The sequence below is a fragment of the Panthera onca genome, chromosome A1 (genome assembly GCF_046562875.1).
Source record: "Panthera onca isolate mPanOnc1 chromosome A1, mPanOnc1 haplotype 2, whole genome shotgun sequence".
Lineage (NCBI taxonomy): Eukaryota > Metazoa > Chordata > Mammalia > Carnivora > Felidae > Panthera > Panthera onca.
Genome location: NC_138339.1, coordinates 154,797,323 through 154,817,051, shown reverse-complemented (window position 1 = coordinate 154,817,051; position 19,729 = coordinate 154,797,323). Strand labels below are relative to the sequence as shown.

Genomic DNA, 19,729 nt, shown 5'->3' with positions numbered 1-19,729 from the left:
AATGTACAGAAATGAGTTGCATTTTTATACACCAATAATGAAGCAACAGAAAGAGAAATAAAGAAACTGATCCCATTCACAATTGCACCAAGAACCATAAATACCTAGGAATAAACCTAACCAAAGAGGTAAAAGATCTGTATGCTGAAAACTATAGAAAGCCTATGAAGGAAATAAAAGAAGATACAATGAAATGGAAAAACATTCCATGCTCATGGATTGGAAGAATAAATATTGTTAAAATGTCAATACTACCCAAAGCAGTTTACACATTCAGGGCAATCCCATCAAAATTGCACCAGCATTCTTCTATAAGCTAGAACAAACAATCCTAAAATTTGTATGGAACTAGAAAAGAGCCCCAATAGCCAAAGTAATATTGAAGAAGAAAACCAAAGCAGGAGGCATCACAATCCCAGACTTTAGTCTCTACTACAAAGCTGTAATCTTTAAGTCTGTATGATATTGACACAAAAACAGACACATAGACCAAAGGAATAGAATAGAGACTCCAGAATTGGACCAACAAATGTATGGGCAACTTATATTTGACAAAGCAGTAAAGAGTATCCAGTGGAAAAAAGTCTCTTTAGCAAATGGTGCTGGGAGAACTGGACAGCAACATGCAGAAGAATGGAACTAGACAACTTTCTTACACCATATACGAAAGTAAACTCAAAATGCATAAAGGACCTGAATGTGAGACAGGAAACATCAATACCTGAGAGGGGAATGCAGGAAAAAAAATCTCTTTGACCTCAGCTGCAGCAATCTTTTATTCAACACATCTCCAGAGACAAGGGAATTAAAATCAAAAGTGAACTATTGGGACCTCATCAAGATAAAAAGTTTCTGCATTGAAAAGGAAACAAAAAGGCAACCAGCAGAATGGGAAAAGATATTTACAAATGACATATTGGATAAAGGGCAAATATCTAAAATCTCTAAAGAACTTGCCAAACTCCACACATGAAAAACAAAAATTCCAACGATGAAATGGGCAGAAGACATGAATAGGCACTTTTCTAAAGAAGACATCCAGGGGCGCCTGGGTGGCGCAGTCGGTTAAGCCTCCGACTTCAGCCAGGTCACGATCTCGCGGTCCGTGAGTTCGAGCCCCGCGTCAGGCTCTGGGCCGATGGCTCGGAGCCTGGAGCCTGTTTCCGATTCTGTGTCTCCCTCTCTCTCTGCCCCTCCCCCGTTCATGCTCTGTCTCTCTCTGTCCCAAAAATAAATAAAAAACGTTGAAAAAAAATATTAAAAAAAAAAAAAAAGAAGACATCCAGATGGCCAACAGACACATGAAAGGATGTTCAACATCACTCATTATGAGGAAAATACAAATCAAAACCACACTGAGATACCACCTCACGCTGGCCAGAGTGGCTAAAATGAACAAATCAGGAGACTATAGATGCTGGAGAGGATGTGGAGAAACAGGAACCCTCATGGCACTGTTGGTGGGAATGCAAACTGGTGCAGCCTCTCTGGAAAACAGTGTGGAGGTTCCTCAAAAAACTGAAAATAGAACTACCCTATGACCCAGCAATAGCACTGCTAGGAATTTACCCAAAGGATACAGGAGTGCTTATGCACATAGGCACATGTACCCAATGTTTATAGCAGAACTTTCAACAATAGCCAAATTATGGAAAGAGCCCAAATGTCCACCCTAACTGATGAATGGATAAAGAAGATGTGGTTTATACATACAATGTAATAGTACTTGGCATTGAGAAAGAATGAAATATGGCCACTTGCAGCAATGTGGATCTGACTGGAGGCTATATGCTAAATGAAATAAGGCAGAAAAAGACAGATAACATATGTTTCACTCATATGAGGATGTTGAGAAACTTAACAGAAGACCATGGGGGAGTGGAAGGGGAAAAAAAAGTACAGAGTGGGAGGGAGGCAAACCATATGGGACTCTTGCATACTGAGAACAAACTGTGTGTTGATGAGGGGTGGGGAAGAGGGGAAAATGGGTGATGGGCATTGTGGAGGGCACATGGGATGAGCACGGGGTCTTGTATGGAAACCAATTTGACAATAAATTATATTTAAAAATAAAAAGATAAAAATAAAAATTAAGAATCTTGAAAAATAAATAAATAAATAAATAAATAAATAAATAAATAAATAACTTGTACAAAAAAGAATCTTAGTAGTAGGACACCTTAAAGATTAACCTAGTTTATGAGTCAGAAAAACTGCAGCCCAGAGCCCTATCCAGTCTAGTGCCTGTGTGTTGTTTTAGGTTTTGTTTATTGAGATGAAGTTCATGTAATAAAAATTTACTCATTGTTAAAAGAAACAAAAATAAATAAATAAAAAAAAAACACAAATAAGCATGGTGTCCAGACAATGATGTCAGGAGAGCCACTGTGAAAGCCATCTGTGATTGGCCAGCTGAGCTGCCCAGTTATTGGCCACCTGAACAAGGCCAATCTAAGAGAGCACTGATGATTGGCCACATACAATGTTGACATCACAAGAAAGCAATGTGATGAATCAGGTTTGTTTAAAAATCCAGGCAACAGCTCAGGCCATCCTGAAGAAAGAGATAGCAATTCCACCACAGCTCTTCCTGATATTCCTCACAATCTCTGCCCTGTTCCATGCCCCTGCTGATGGTAAGTCCCCTTCCCACTCCTCCTTCCCAGGGCCACTTGCTGACATTCTGTGCCCCAGCTTCATGTTTGCACCTAACTTTGTGGCCCTCTGTTCCTGAGAATCTGAATACCTGCATCTGGCTACTCCTGGACCCACTTTCTATTGTGAAGTTGACTGTACCACTCAGGTATGTGATCCCATTTGGCAGGTGGGAGTGGGGAACTTGGAATCACAGTAAAGTGGATTCTAAGCCATCTGGATAGAGCTCCTCCAAAAAACACTGTGGTCACAGTGACGCTCAGCACAGGAAAGCTGAGGCCACGTCCTGAGGGAACCCTGCACAACTTTCACCCCTGAGGTTCTCCAACCCAGCTCAGCACAGGTGATATAAGTGCTCTGAACATCAGGCTGACCAAGATGTTCACAATGTGGACAATGCCCACAGACACCTGGCAGAGAGGGAATTTTTTGAAACAGTTAACTACTGGGAGAAGGACTGAGACAGCACTGGACACAGTGGGAGTGCTTGGAAAACAGGCCCTCAGGCTATGAGCTATCTGATCCAGCTCAGTAGTTGACAAAAAAACCCCAAGGCACTAGGCTGACCAGGCACCCACAGACCACAAGCCTTCCAACCCACTATTGCATAGTACCATTGAGTCCTAAGAACATCAGGCATGCCAGGAGCCTCCCTACCATGAATACTGCATCCTACCTCAATTTTGGACAAAAGAGTCATTTGGACACCAAGATGACCAGAGGCGCTCCAACCAAGAGCCTGTAATCCAGGAGAGAGGGCAATTGATTGCCCAAGACACTGGCCTTGACAGGAGCTTTCAGAGCACAAGCATTCTAGTTGAGCAGAGCACAGGGAAATCTAGTCTCCAGAATAGAGAGCCTGTCAAGAGACATCAGACCATGATTCCTCCAACCCAGCTCTGCACTAGGCCAAGGGGTCACCTGGACAATAGGCTCACCAAGTACCCTTTGACCTGGAGCCCTCCAACAGAGCAGGGCATAGGACAGTCAAGTCTCCAGAACACCAAGCTTGCCAGGAGCCTTCAGACCATGATCCATTTAATCCAGCTCTGCACTAGGCCAAGTAGTGATCTATAAAGTGGGCTTACCACTTGCCCTTGTACCTGGAGGGCTCTAAACCAGCTCAGCATTAGGGTAAGGAGTGTCCTGGACATTTGGTTCACCGTGTGTTTTTGGATCTGGATCCCTATAACAGAGCAGAGCAGAGGGCAATCAAATCTCCAGAACGTTGGGCTTGCCAAGAACCATAAGACCATGATTCCTCCCACCAAGCTCAGCACTAGGCCAAGGAGTCACCTGGACCATGAGTTCACCATGTGCCCTTTGACCTGGAGACCTCCAGCAAAGAAGATTGAAAGGCAATCAAGTCTTCAGAACCTCAGGTTTGCCCAGAGCCTTCAGACAGAAGCCATCCAAACCAGCTCTGTACCAGACCACGTGGGCTCAGCACTTGCCCTTGGACCTGGACGACTCCAAAACAAGCTCGGCACTAGTCCAGGGAGTCACCTGGACAGTTGGCGCACCATGTGTCCTTGGATCTTGAGCCCTACAGTAGATAAGAACACAGGGCAATAAAGTCTCCAGAACACTGGTCTTGCCAAAAGCCTTCAGGCCATGAGCCCTCCAATACAGCTCTACACTTGGCCTAGGAGTCACCTGGAGAGTGGGCTCAATATGTGCCCTTGGTCCTGGAGACCACCTACCCAGCAGAGCAACGGCAATCAAGTCTCCAGAACACTATGCTTTCCAGGAGCATACATACCAGAAACCATCCAATCCAGCTCTGCCTTAAGTCAAGGAGTCATGTGGACAGCAGACTCACTATGTGCCCTTGAATCTGGAGCCTTCCAAGCCATCAAAGAATAGAGAAATCAAGTCTCCAGAGCACTGGGCTTGCCAGGACCCTTCAGACTATGAGTCTTCCAACCCAGCTCTTCACTAAGCCAAGATGTCACCTAGACAGTGGACTCACCACATGCCCTTGGACCTGGAGGGCTCCAAACCAGATCAGCATTAGGCCAAGAAGTCACCTCAGCAACAGGCTCACTATGTACACTTTTACCTGGAGCCTTCTAATCAAGCAAAGTCAAGGGAAATTGATCACTAGGCTTCCTAGTTGGCCTCAGGATATGAGACCTCTAAACCAGCTCAGCACTGTACCCACATGTCCCCTGGACCCATGGCTAAATGAGAGCCTTTAAACCATGAACTTTCTATCTCAGCTTAGCACTGGGCAAAAACATCACTAGGACAGTGAAGTGACCCAGACTTCTCTGATTGGGAGCTCTCCAACCCAGCAGAGAAGTGGGCAATCAAATTCCCAGAACATCAGGCCTATTGGGAACCTTGTGACCTCAAGCCCTCTATTCCATCTTGACACTGTGCCACTGAGTCCCCTGGACACTGTGCCTACCAGGAGACCCTTGACCACAATCCCTGCATACCATCAAAGCACAGAAAAGTTGAGTCCCTTCTCATCTGGGACTGACTTCAGCCTGAGGTCCTTGACGTCTGTCACCTGTACAACCTTCCTGCTTGGGGGAGTTCTCCTCCTCATAAGAAAATAATATCAGGCCCTAACAATGAGACTTTGTATTAAATTGAAGACTTTGTATTTGAAGACTTTGTATTAAATTTCAAGACAGGACATGAGGAGAGGGGCTTGGAGGAAATTGCAGAGGATACCCAGGCCCTGAGCCCAGAGGAGTTACCATCCGAGATCTTCCAGATAAGGGGAAGGTTCTCCCAAGTGGAGGGAAAGGTGGAGGCCTTAGAAGAACAGGCCCAGCAGTTGGGTGAGATGGAGGATCAGCTGCATGAGGTGGAGAGATTCTTGTGCTCACAAAGGACTTCCTGGAAGCTTTGGCTTGCAAGGCAATTTACACGGGGCGAAGTCCACCACTAACTCACATGAGATGGAATAAAAGGGGGGCTGGAAAAAGTGTATTCATTTCCAGGAGTGGGAGCATGGCATGAGTTTACAATTTACATGAGTGTTAAATAAATAAAATGATCATTTCAGAATTATTAAGAGAAACAATCCCTGGTGATACTCATGTGCAGCCTGGCTTGCAGTCACTATTGCATCTTATAACTCCTCACATTGTCCTGATGTGAGGGCAGAGGTCTCCATGGATCTGAGAAAGTGTCAGTGAACTATAGGAAGCTGACACTGAGCACAGTATACCTGCCCTCATCAACACTGACCCACATATTGACTTCTAGAACCCAATGACAGTGCTGAAGTCAGATCTTTTCTGATAGAAGGGAAAAGAGAAGCAGTATGTCCTCACACAGGTATTTCTCATAAATCATTCCTGGCCTGAGGGCTCCCAACCAGATTGTTGATAAACTTGAGTTTGGTCCCCAGGGTGAAGTCTCCACACTTGGCCGCCACAGCAGGTGTTTCTCCACTTCAGGTTCTGGTCTGATGCAGTCCTTTGAAGAGCAAATGTGACAAACCAGGGAACCAGACAGGAGGGAAGCCAGAGGCATTGAACCACTCCCTGTCTCTGCTTGAGGAGGTGCAGTAAGCAGAGAAGAATGTGAGGGGCCATGATGGTGGGCTCTTTTCTAACTTCAGAACAGAAGGAAGCACTGCAGGAATTGGGGGACATATGTGAGATTCAGATTTTGTGCTTTTGATGCAGGGATGGAAGGGCAGAATGTGAGAGAGGTGGGAAGAGATGTGCTTTAGAGATTGTAGGGTGTGCATGGGAATGAAGTGGCCACTCTCAAGATGCAGAGCTGAGATTCCATGATGAATTGGCACTGAGGCTTAAAAGGGAGTTGGAGGTTAAGTTTCCAGGCTCAGCCCCTCCTGGGAAATGATCCCTCTTAGCTCCAGGGATATGGGGTGGAAGCTCAGGTGAGGTGCAGATTCCAGTGACATGGGGCCCACCTGTGGCTCCAACTGAGGTGCAGGGGAAGAGCCTAGAGCTATGGCACCTGAGCTGAGCTCAAGGAAGTCTGTTCCTGCTGGGCATAAACTGATGGGGGCCATGCAGAAGCTAGCTCTGGACTCTAGCCAGCACTAGACTCTTTCTTTATAGATACTACATGAACAGTGTATGTGACTCATTTGAATATTCATGAGCCTTAACAAGACACAATGTAAGTAATTCCATAATCTTTAATGTCTCTTATCCAAATATTCCTCATGTAAAGCTGGGAAGATGTTCTGATGGTCTTGGGCTGTCTTTTGATGTTTCTAGAGTCTTATAATACCCTTGTCCTGCGTCTCTTGCCTCTACATTCTCCCTGGGCCAGGATGTACAGAAGTAGTGTTCTAAATCCCAAATATGCTCAAGGCCCCACTTCTCTTCCCTGACATCTTTAATAGTTGTATTTCCCATATTTAAGACCCAACCTAATTCACCACCACCCCTGCCCCAAGACTGTGGTTTTTCCTGTCCTCCTCCAACATAGATCCTTCCTTCAGTCTTCACACTCATCTTGCCCTTAGTCTGCCATTGTTCTCGCTATTCTTGTTGCCTAGGACATCTTTTCTCACCATTGCCACTGCCAGACTTCTATACATCCTTCAGGGTCCCTAAATCTGCCCTCGACTCTACTGGGCAGAGTTTATTGCTTTAAAACTATCTGCAGTAGTGCCTATCTCATAGAACATTTCCCCATTTGTTTAGGTTCTGCACTTTGTTTGCCCAAACAAGAAATATGATCAGTAATTACAGCAGTGATAGGTATATTCTTCCTACAATAGAACCCATGACCACGGTGCCCATAAATTGCCCCCAAAGTCTCATTCTACTACATTTTTATTCCTCATTTTTCCATATCAACTGACATGGAAAGTTAGAAACATAGAAAATTACCAATTAGAATTAAATTCCTAGATTGAAACAAATTAATTAAGCAGAAGGAGGGATAGAATATATGAATACCTATAGAAAGAAAGGAGTTTAAATATTTCCCCACAAAGAAAAGCCCAACCCCCTATGGGTTCACTGGTAGTTACCAAACATTTAATAAAAAATAATTACCAGTCTTTCAGAAACACGACCAAAAGTGGGGAAGAATTGGGAAGTTTACCAATTCATTTATCAATTTATTTTATGAGACGAGTTATTATCCAGATAACAGAAACAGCAACACCACCACAATTAACCTACACACCATATATCTCATGTGTATAGGCACACACATTTTCCAAACAATTTTGCAAATTGAATGTACCATTGTATAAAAATACACATTATGAACAAGCAGGATTATCTTTCAAATGAAAATTTGGTTTAATGTCCAAATATCAATTAATGTAATGCATCATATTGGTAGATTATAAAATTAAAAATAATTATTTCATAAGAGTGAAACCATGGAGAGGATGTGGAGAAACAGGAACCCTCTTGCACTGTTGGTGGGAATGCAAATTGGTGCAGCCGCTCTGGAAAGCAGTGTGGAGGTTCCTCAGAAAATTAAAAATAGACCTACCCTATGACCCAGCAATAGCACTGCTAGGAATTTATCCAAGGGATACAGGAGTACTGATGCATAGGGGCACCTGTACCCCAATGTTTATAGCGGCACTCTCAACAATAGCCAAATTATGGAAAGAGCCTAAATGTCCATCAACTGATGAATGGATAAAGAAATTGTGGTTTATATACACAATGGAATACTACGTGGCAATGAGAAAAAATGAAATATGGCCTTTTGTAGCAAGTGGATCCTGAGAAACATAACAGAAACCCATGGGGGAGGGGAAGGAAAAAAAAAAAAAAAAGAGGTTAGAGTGGGAGAGAGCCAAAGCATTAGAGACTGTTAAAAACTGAGAACAAACTGAGGGTTGATGGGGGGTGGGAGGGAGGGCAGGGTGGGAGGGAGGGCAGGGTGGGTGATGGGTATTGAGGAGGGCACCTTTTGGGATGAGCACTGGGTGTTGTATGGAAACCAATTTGACAGTAAATTTCATATATTAAAAAATAAAAAAAAAATAATTATTTCAATAAATATAAAAAGAATTTGTCATAACAAAGGGCTAGCCATTTTATTTTTATTTTTCCATGTATTTATTTATGTTTGTTTATTTGTTTTATTTATTTATTTATTTAATTTATTTGAAAATATTTAGTTAAATTCAAGGTAGGTAATATCCAATGTATTATTGGTTTCAGGAGTAGAACACAGTGATTCATCTCTTACATATAACAACCAGTGCTCATCCCAACAAGCGACCTCCTTAATGTGCATCACCATTTAGCCTATCCACCCTCCTTTCTATCCTCCAGCAACTCTCAGTTTATTCACTCTATTTGAGTCTTTACTTGTTTGCCCCCTCTCCATTTTAATTTTTTTCGTTTCCCCTATATTAATAAATTTTGTTTCTTAAATTCCACTTATGAGAGAAATCATATATTTGTCTGTCTCTGACTTATTTCACTTAATATAATACACTCTAGTTACATCCACATTGTTCCAAATGGCAAGATTTCACTTTTTGATCACCACGTATTATTCCATTGTATTTGTATGCCACACGTTTATCCATTCATCAGTCAATGAATATGTGGGCTCTTTCAACAATTTACCTATTGTTTTTTTAATATAAGTTACTATCAAATTGGATTCCCTCTCTCCCTCTCTCTCTGCCCCTCCCCTGCCCATACTGTCTCTGTCTGTCTCAAAATAATGACTAAACTTAAAAAGAAATGATTGGGTCTTCAGTTGTTCTATGTAAGGGATGAATCACTAAATTCTATACCTGAAACTAATATTACACTGTATGTTAATAACTTAAATTTAAATAAAAGCTTGGAGAGGGTCTGGATGGCACAGTCAGTTAAATATCCAAATCTTGATTTTGGCTTAGGTCTCACTGTTCCTGTGTCCAAGACCCACGTTGGGCTCTATGACAGCACGGAGCCTGCTTGAGATTCTCTCTCTACCCCTACCCTGACTGTTGGAAAGGAAGTAGTTAAACTCTCACTCTTTGCAGATGCCCATGATACTACATAGTAAAAACCCTAAAGCCTTTAGTGTTTTTTTTTTTCCCTATAGGGTAAAAACCCTAAAGACTCCACAAAAAAACAAAAACATAAAGAAAACAATTAAAAGTAATAAGTGCAGGTATGTTACACCACAGTTTGGGATGACGAGAAGAATGCCCAATTTTACCACCACTAGTCAGCATTATACTGAATAGAGTATCATCTAACGAGAAGAAACAAATGGCCAACCTGGTGGAAGCCTATGTAGATGACACTATCCTGTACATACAATTTTCTAGGGAAATGAGTAAAAAACCCTAAAACTAATTACTTACTTGTACAAGTTGGCAATACAGAGAAATAACATACAAAATAAGAATAATTATTATACAATAACAATGAGCAATCTCAAAATTATATTAAGAAACAATTTTACTTAAAATAAAATCAATTATATTTAGAAATAAATTTACTAAAAAATTTAAGCCTTAGCCACTAGTATGTAAAACACGTGATGAAAGAATTCATACATCTTAATAAAAGGAGACATTCAGTATTCAAAAATATTAATACTTAATTTTATAAAGGTCACAGTATTCATAAGTGAATAAAATAATTCAATGAAATTCTTTTTATAGTGCCAACTACCATTTTTTAAAACATAGAATTTGGCCAACAGACCTTTATTACATACTGATATGTAACAGAAATCGAACAACCAAATAAATGGTGGAATATAAAAATAATTGGATGGCTTATCTTATAATTTTTGTTGTTGAAAGCAGGACATACAGTATGGAGTAGTGGATTTAAGGTAAATACTTATTAAGTGTATTTGTGAACTCAGATTCCCCTATTGTATAAGCCTGGGGTGGAGATTTGTACTAGTCTAGATGAGAGTTATGCTAGGATTAATATTTGTTATTGCAATTATTACCCTGTGAGCATTAGATCATTCAAATTCTTTTCAGGTAACCTTGCCTTTATGTCTTGAACTTCTGTGATTTCTATTTGTTCTTCTTACAAGATATAGTCTGCTGAGTGCAATGGACTCACTATATTCTATTGTAATTGTACTCCATGCTTGCTCATGTAGTGCTAATGTTTTTTTTTTTTTTTCTTTTTTAATGTTCTCACTAAATATCAATCTTGGTCAAAACTGTTTACTAGGGTGTTGGGACATTCACTCCAGACAGAATGCTTGTTCAAGGACAGACCCTTCCTGCCCTTTCCCCAGAGGTAGAGGTGCTCTATTTATCTGCCTCTCTCTTACCAAGCTGAAAAGGACTTGCAAGAGTGCCTATATAAATTAAGGCTTTGGTTCCCTTATGAGAGATAACTCTTTCCAGAGATTCAGGTGGTGCAAACCCCATGTTTGTAGATTTTAAGGTTGCATGTTGTTACACATGCCCCCTCCAGGGGCTCATTAAAAACTTTCAATTCAATTTTAGTAGTTTATATGACCTTCTGGGTGCAAATTTTGGGTCCTGTATAACATGCAGTCTCTTATTTCCTCAAATGCAATGTTAGTTGCCTGCCCTGAGACCTCAGTTATCTTATGTATTCAGGAAAAGTTATTAATTTGCAGTTTTTAAAGATTTATTCTTGTTGAAAGTGTGGGAACAACTCTTTCTGCCAGTTCTGACCATTAACAAATTAAAACCAATAATTATCTTAAATATCTTCTTCAATTTCATAGAGACAGAATTCATTTTAGAACTATATCGGTGCTGCTCTAGCTGTGCTAATATCTCTTTAGACATTTTCTATATTTGTATGAGTTTATCTCTCCATTTAAATGCAGGTTTAATTCCTTGTTAACCTAATAGGCTGCTGCTCTACTTTATTATAGTTGATTTACTTCACTAAGTTATTTTTAACCTTTTTCAAATATTTAAACCATTAGTGTGTGTGGTTACTGGAGATCAGCTTATAAGTTAACATGTCTGCTCAACCAATGAGGAGTTTTATGGTTTCAGCCCTGAACCACGTCATTCCTGAAGTCAAATCATCCTTTAGAATGCATTTACTTATTTTACTTTTCAGTGACTATTCACTGATAATATTCTCTATGTCACTAGAATTTTAGGCCTTATGGATCTGAACACACAGTGAACTATATGGATAACCATATTACTTGGCCTCTTGAGGGTGCAATTCCTTAGTGAAAAAAAAAAATATATATATATATATATTACCATTCTGTGATTTGCAACCCAGATTAATCACCTTAAAAAAATATGAGCCAGAGTTGAGTGATTATTAAGAATGTACACTTACTCATGTAAATAAAGGAATTTTGATAAATTTTCAATTTTATAGAAAAACATAGAAATACATTTTCTGATACAAATATCAGAGGGAAAATCAAAATAACATTATAATAAAGAATAACAATTAACTGATAATCATGTATATATTATATATTTGTATATATATGTATGTATATATGTATAGTATGATCCACCTTCCTATGCAAAATAATTTGCTTTTAAACTCTCATCAGTTATGTTTTTATTTGCCCTATACACTCATTGGAAACTCTGTCTTTGTTTTATATATTTAGTATATATTATGTGGCCTTTTTTTATGGTACAATGCACATAAAACACACCACTGTGACCATTTAAAAAGGTACAGTTCAATGCATTTCAATATAGTAAGTTGTACAACCATCAGCTTTTTTGACACATAAAACATGACTCATAACCAATAAACAGTCATTCCCTATTCCTCCCTCCATATTGTCCCTGGCATCACTAATCTGCCTTCTCTCCCTATTCATTTGCCTTTTCTGGACATTTGATATAAATTGAATTGCATAATATATGGCAATTATTATCTGGCTTATTTCACTTAACATTTTTGAAGTTAATCCATGTTGTGGCATCTCTCAGTACTTCATTAATCTTTGTGGTGGAGCAATTTTCCTTTGTATTAATCTATTACATATGAAGACTTAGGTTGTTTCCTTTTGATTGTTGTGAAAAAAGTTCTGTAAATATCTGTGCACGTTTTGAGCAAATATTCTTTCACTTCTTTGTGTATATACCAAGTAGTGAAATACTGGGTTACACAGTCTTAACTTATTAGGAAACCACCAGGGTGGTTTGCATACCTTTTGCACAATTTTAATTTTTTTCAATGTTTATTTATTTTTGAGAGACAGAGCATGGGTAGGGAAGGGGCATAGAGAGAGGGAGACACAGAATCTGAAGCAGGCTCCAGGCTCTGAGCTGTAAGCACAGAGCCTGTTGTGGGGCTTGAACCCACAAGATGTGAGATCATGACCTGAGCTGAAGTTGGATGCTTAACCGGCTGAGCCACCCAGGTGCCTCTTTGCACAATTTTACATCCACACCAGCAAGTATAGGGTTATGAATTTCTCCACAACAATGACAATTTTATCTTCCTTTTCAATTATAGACATTTTAGAGAGTATGAAGTGGCAGGTCAGTGTTTTTATTAGAGCTGTATGGGGAGGAGCCAAGATGGCAGAACAGCAGGAAAGTTTTTTTGTGTGTCCCATGTCCATGAAACAGCCAGACCAACACAAAACCATCCTACAAACCTAGAAAACTGATTGGAAGATAAACACAACAATCTGCACAACCTGAACCACAGAATTCAACAGGTATGTGGCATGGAGAGGTGAAGGGAGAGAGAAACAAATGGTGGGCAAGGAGCTGTTTTTGCAGGCAGAGAGAGGACAGAGACTGGGGGGGGCACAATATGGGTAAAGTACCCCTCCCCTAAAGCAGCTGGAGAGAAAGTGGAAAATTGGAAACAGCCACAGGGACTAAACTAAAAAGGGGGAAAGGAGAGGGTTTAAATTCCTTTAAGACTGTAAACAAGGGGAGCACAAAGTCTGCAACTCCACAGATTGATACCTGGTGGTGCTCTGGGGGAAAGGATGAATCCACAGGAACAGAGTGGGGTTCAGGAGGTTCTCAGATCACACAGGGAAAAGGGGCTTCACTGCTGGAAGGACATTTGGTAGAGACTGTCGAAGCCACCTTGTCCTAGTAGACCCCAGAAAACGGCCACATTCGCTGGTGTTGGAACAAGGTCATTAAGGGTGAAGGCTTAAAATCAGATGTGTGTTGTGATTTTCCATAATCCCTGAAAAGCTGTTGCTACACTATCTCGCAAACTTTTTCTGGGGCTGGCTGGTACCTGGCCACAGTCTCAGGGACCTGGCAGCAGCAGGGTCCCGCAAGTGTTCCTGGGTGCAGCCGGCATTTGGCCATTGCTCAGTGAGACCCTCCCGCAGAGGGGCAGAATGGGTCAAAGCTGCAGTCCTTCAGAAGTAAGAGGCCAGGGAAAACAGCTGCATCTGAGACAAAACTTGGGAGAGAGGTACTGCTTGGGGCTTGGTCACGGACAGTGAAGAAGCAGGGAGTTGACAAAAGCTGAAGAGAGAGGATGGGTGCACGATTGTTGATTGGGGAGAACAAAGTTTGGATACTAGAGACTGGGTAGCTGGGTGACTCCATTTTCACCACTCCTTTTCATCATACACCTACTAGCCCTGCAACAATCCACCCCAGTAGGCTAGCAGCACCATCTAGTGGAGAATGGAGCCTTTACACTGAGGTCTGCCCAACTGGCCAACCTCACTCTTCAAGAACACAAGTCTCACCACCTACTTAGTTTATGAACTATAAAGTGCTACATAGTCTGACTTCTAGGGGAAAACAAAGTAATTTCAGTGCTATTTCAATCTTTTAGCAGGTCCATCTATTCAATTTTATTTCAGTTTTCTCCTTTACACTACTTTTCATTTTCTTGAATACAGAAAGAAAAAAATTCTTTTTCACATTCAATTTTTATTAAAAATATTTTTCTTTAAAATTTTTTACTATATTTTTTATGTTTGTGTAAATTTTTCAAATTCTATCTTTCTCCCATCATTTTATTTTAGTCTACTTCTGTGTATTCACCTTTTCAAATTTTCAAATGATTTCCTTTTTTTACTTTTTCTTTTTCTTTTTTCTCTTTCTTTTCTCTTCTTTTTCTTGAATGCAGAAAGAACACTTCATTTTAAATTTCAATTTCTATTATAAATATTTTTCTTTAAATTTTCACTATATTTTTTGCTTTTATGTAAATTTTTCATATTCTATTTCACTTCCACCGTTTTATTTTAGTCTACTACAGTGTATTCACTTTTTCAAATATTCAAAAGATTTTTTTTCCTCTTTTTTTCTCTTCTTTGTTTCTTTTCTTTGTCTTGAATACAGAAAGAGAAAAAATTCATTTTAATTTTTATTAAATATTTTCTTTATTTTTTCTACTATATTCTTTTTTTTTTTTTTAATATATGAAATTTACTGTCAAATTGGTTTCCATACAACACCCAGTGCTCATCCCAAAAGGTGCCCTCCTCAATACCCATCACCCACCCTGCCCTCCCTCCCACCCTGCCCTCCCTCCCACCCCCCATCAACCCTCAGTTTGTTCTCAGTTTTTAACAGTCTCTTATGCTTTGGCTCTCTCCCACTCTAACCTCTTTTTTTTTTTTTTTCCTTCCCCTCCCCCATGGGTTTCTGTTACGTTTCTCAGGATCCACATAAGAGTGAAACCATATGGTATCTGTCTTTCTCTGTATGGCTTATTTCACTTAGCATCACACTCTCCAGTTCCATCCATGTTGCTACAAAAGGCCATATTTCATTTTTTCTCATTGCCACGTAGTATTCCATTGTGTATATAAACCACAATTTCTTTATCCATTCATCAGTTGATGGACATTTAGGCTCTTTCCATAATTTGGCTATTGTTGAGAGTGCCGCTATAAACATTGGGGTACAGGTGCCCCTATGCATCAGTACTCCTGTATCCCTTGGATAAATTCCTAGCAGTGCTATTGCTGGGTCATAGGGTAGGTCTATTTTTAATTTTCTGAGGAACCTCCACACTGCTTTCCAGAGCGGCTACACCAATTTGCATTCCCACCAACAGTGCAAGAGGGTTCCTGTTTCTCCACATCCTCTCCAGCATCTATAGTCTCCTGATTTCTTCATTTTGGCCACTCTGACTGGCGTGAGGTGGTATCTGAGTGTGGTTTTGATTTGTATTTCCCTGATAAGGAGCGACGTTGAACATCTTTTCATGTGCCTGTTGGCCATCCGGATGTCTTCTTTAGAGAAGTGTCTATTCATGTTTTCTGCCCATTTCTTCACTGGGTTATTTGTTTTTCGGGTGTGGAGTTTGATGAGCTCTTTATAGATTTTGGATACTAGCCCTTTGTCCGATGTGTCATTTGCAAATATCTTTTCCCATTCCGTTGGTTGCCTTTTAGTTTTGTTGGTTGTTTCCTTTGCTGTGCAGAAGCTTTTTATCTTCATAAGGTCCCAGTAATTCACTTTTGCTTTTAATTCCCTTGCCTTTGGGGATGTGCCGAGTAAGAGATTGCTACGGCTGAGGTCAGAGAGGTCTTTTCCTGCTTTCTCCTCTAAGGTTTTGATGGTTTCCTGTCTCACATTCAGGTCCTTTATCCATTTTGAGTTTATTTTTGTGAATGGTGTGAGAAAGTGGTCTAGTTTCAACCTTCTGCATGTTGCTGTCCAGTTCTCCCAGCACCATTTGTTAAAGAGACTGTCTTTTTTCCATTGGATGTTCTTTCCTGCTTTCTCAAAGATTAGTTGGCCATACGTTTGTGGGTCTAGTTCTGGGGTTTCTATTCTATTCCATTGGTCTATGTGTCTGTTTTTATGCCAATACCATGCTGTCTTGATGATGACAGCTTTGTAGTAGAGGCTAAAGTCTGGGATTGTGATGCCTCCTGCTTTGGTCTTCTTCTTCAAAATTACTTTGGCTATTCGGGGCCTTTTGTGGTTCCATATGAATTTTAGGATTGCTTGTTCTAGTTTCGAGAAGAATGCTGGTGCAATTTTGATAGGGATTGCATTGAATGTGTAGATAGCTTTGGGTAGTATTGACATTTTGACAATATTTATTCTTCCAATCCATGAGCAGGGAATGTCTTTCCATTTCTTTATATCTTCTTCAATTACCTGCATAAGCTTTCTATAGTTTTCAGCATACAGATCTTTTACATCTTTGGTTAGATTTATTCCTAGGTATTTTATGCTTCTTGGTGCAATTGTGAATGGGATCAGTTTCTTCATTTGTCTTTCTGTTGCTTCATTGTTAGTGTATAAGAATGCAACTGATTTCTGCACATTGATGTTGTATCCTGCAACTTTGCTGAATTCATGTATCAGTTCTAGCAGACTTTTGGTGGAGTCTATCGGATGTTCCATGTATAATATCATGTCATCTGCAAAAAGCGAAAGCTTGACTTCATCTTTGCCAATTTTGATGCCTTTGATTTCCTTTTGTTGTCTGATTGCTGAGGCTAGAACTTCCAGCACTATATTAAACAGCAGCGGTGACAGTGGGCATCCCTGTCGTGTTCCTGATCTCAGGGAAAAAGCTCTCAGTTTTTCCCCGTTGAGGATGATGTTAGGTGTGGGCTTTTCATAAATGGCTTTTATGATCTTTAAGTATGTTCCTTCTATCCCGACTTTCTCAAGGGTTTTTATTAAGAAAGGGTGCTGGATTTTGTCAAAGGCCTTTTCTGCATCGATTGACAGGATCATATGGTTCTTCTCTTTTTTTTTGTTAATGTGATGTATCACGTTGATCGATTTGCGAATGTTGAACCAGCCCTGCATCCCAGGAATGAATCCCACTTGATCATGGTGAATAATTCTTTTTATATGCTGTTGAATTCGATTAGCTAGTATCTTATTAAGAATTTTTGCATCCATATTCATCAGGGATATTGGCCTGTAGTTCTCTTTTATTACTGGGTCTCTGTCTGGTTTAGGAATCCAAGTAATACTGGCTTCATAGAATGAGTCTGGAAGTTTTCCTTCCCTTTCTATTTCTTGGAATAGCTTGAGAAGGATAGGTATTATCTCTGCTTTAAATGTCTGGTAGAACTCCCCTGGGAAGCCATCTGGTCCTGGACTCTTATTTGTTGGGAGATTTTTGATAACCGATTCAATTTCTTCGCTGGTTATGGGTCTGTTCAAGCTTTCTATTTCCTCCTGATTGAGTTTTGGAAGAGTGTGGGTGTTTAGAAATTTGTCCATTTCTTCCAGGTTGTCCAATTTGCTGGCATATAATTTTTCATAGTATTCCCTGAAAATTGTTTGTATCTCTGAGGGATTGGTTGTAATCATTCCATTTTCATTCATGATTTTATCTATTTGGGTCATCTCCCTTTTCTTTTTGAGAAGCCTGGCTAGAGGTTTGTCAATTTTGTTTATTTTTTCAAAAAACCAACTCTTGGTTTCGTTGATCTGCTCTACAGTTTTTTTAGATTCTATATTGTTTATTTCTGCTCTGATCTTTATTATTTCTCTTCTTCTGCTGGGTTTAGGCTGCCTTTGCTGTTCTGCTTCTATTTCCTTTAGGTGTGCTGTTAGATTTTGTATTTGGGATTTTTCTTGTTTCTTGAGATAGGCCTGGATTGCAATGTATTTTCCTCTCAGGACTGCCTTCGCTGCATCCCAAAGCGTTTGGATTGTTGTATTTTCATTTTCGTTTGTTTCCATATATGTTTTAATTTCTTCTCTAATTGCCTGGTTGACCCACTCATTCGTTAGTAGGGTGTTCTTTAACCTCCATGCTTTTGGAGGTTTTCCAGACTTTTTCCTGTGGTTGATTTCAAGCTTCATAGCATTGTGGTCTGAAAGTATGCATGGTATAATTTCAATTCTTGTAAACTTATGAAGGGCTGTTTTGTGACCCAGTATATGATCTATTTTGGAGAATGTTCCATGTGCACTCGAGAAGAAAGTATATTCTGTTGCTTTGGGATGCAGAGTTCTAAATATATCTGTCAAGTCCATCTGATCCAATGTATCATTCAGGGCCCTTGTTTCTTTATTGACTGTGTGTCTAGATGATCTATCCATTTCTGTAAGTGGGGTGTTAAAGTCCCCTGCAATGACCACATTCTTATCAATAAGGTTGCTTATGTTTATGAGTAATTGTTTTATATATCTGGGGGCTCGGGTATTTGGCGCATAGACATTTATAATAGTTAGCTCTTCCTGGTGGATAGACCCTGTGATTATTATATAATGCCCTTCTTCATCTCTTGTTACAGCCTTTAATTTAAAGTCTAGTTTGTCTGATATAAGTATGGCTACTCCAGCTTTCTTTTGGCTTCCAGGAGCATGATAAATAGTTCTCCATCCCCTCACTCTCAATCTAAAGGTGTCCTCAGATCTGAAATGTGTCTCTTGTAGACAGCAAATAGATGGGTCTTGTTTTTTTATCCATTCTGATACCCTATGTCTTTTAGTTGGCGCATTTAATCCATTTACATTCAGTGTTATTATAGAAAGATATGGGTTTAGAGTCATTGTGATGTCTGTATGTTTTATGCTTGTAGTGATGTCTCTGGTACTTTGTCTCACAGGATCCCCCTTAGGATCTCTTGTAGGGCTGGTTTCGTGGTGACAAATTCCTTCAGTTTTTGTTTGTTTGGGAAGACCTTTATCTCTCCTTCTATTCTAAATGACAGACTTGCTGGATAAAGGATTCTCGGCTGCATATTTTTTCTGTTTAGCACACTGTCGATATCGTGCCAAGCCTTTCTGGCCTGCCAAGTTTCAAAGGAGAGATCAGTCACGAGTCTTATAGGTCTCCCTTTATATGTGAGGGCACGTTTATCCCTTGCTGCTTTCAGAATTTGCTCTTTATCCTTGTATTTTGCCAGTTTCACTATGATATGTCGTGCAGAAGATCGATTCAAGTTACGTCTGAAGGGAGTCCTCTGTGCCTCTTGGATTTCAATGCCTTTTTCCTTCCCCAGTTCAGGGAAGTTCTCAGCTATAATTTGTTCAAGTACCCCTTCAGCACCCTTCCCTCTCTCTTCCTCCTCTGGGATACCAATTATGCGTATATTATTTTTTTTTAGTGTATCACTTAGTTCTCTAATTTTCCCCTCATACTCCTGGATTTTTTTATCCCTCTTTCTTTCAGCTTCCTCTTTCTCCATAACTTTATCTTCTAGTTCACCTATTCTCTCCTCTGCCTCTTCAAGCCGAGCCATCGTGGATTCCATTTTGTTTTGCAATTCGTTTAAAGCGTTTTTCAAC

At 40.0% G+C, this 19,729-nt stretch overlaps 1 long non-coding RNA gene across 1 annotated transcript in view; it reads left to right on the top strand.

The window, feature by feature from the left end:
• Positions 1-2,539: 2,539 nt before the first annotated feature.
• Positions 2,540-19,729, top strand: part of LOC145715534 (uncharacterized) — a 99,709-nt gene continuing 82,519 nt past the window's right edge. The window contains exon 1 of the long non-coding RNA XR_014137751.1: positions 2,540-2,636. This is a non-coding gene — a long non-coding RNA (uncharacterized LOC145715534). The remainder of the gene's footprint in view (positions 2,637-19,729) is intronic.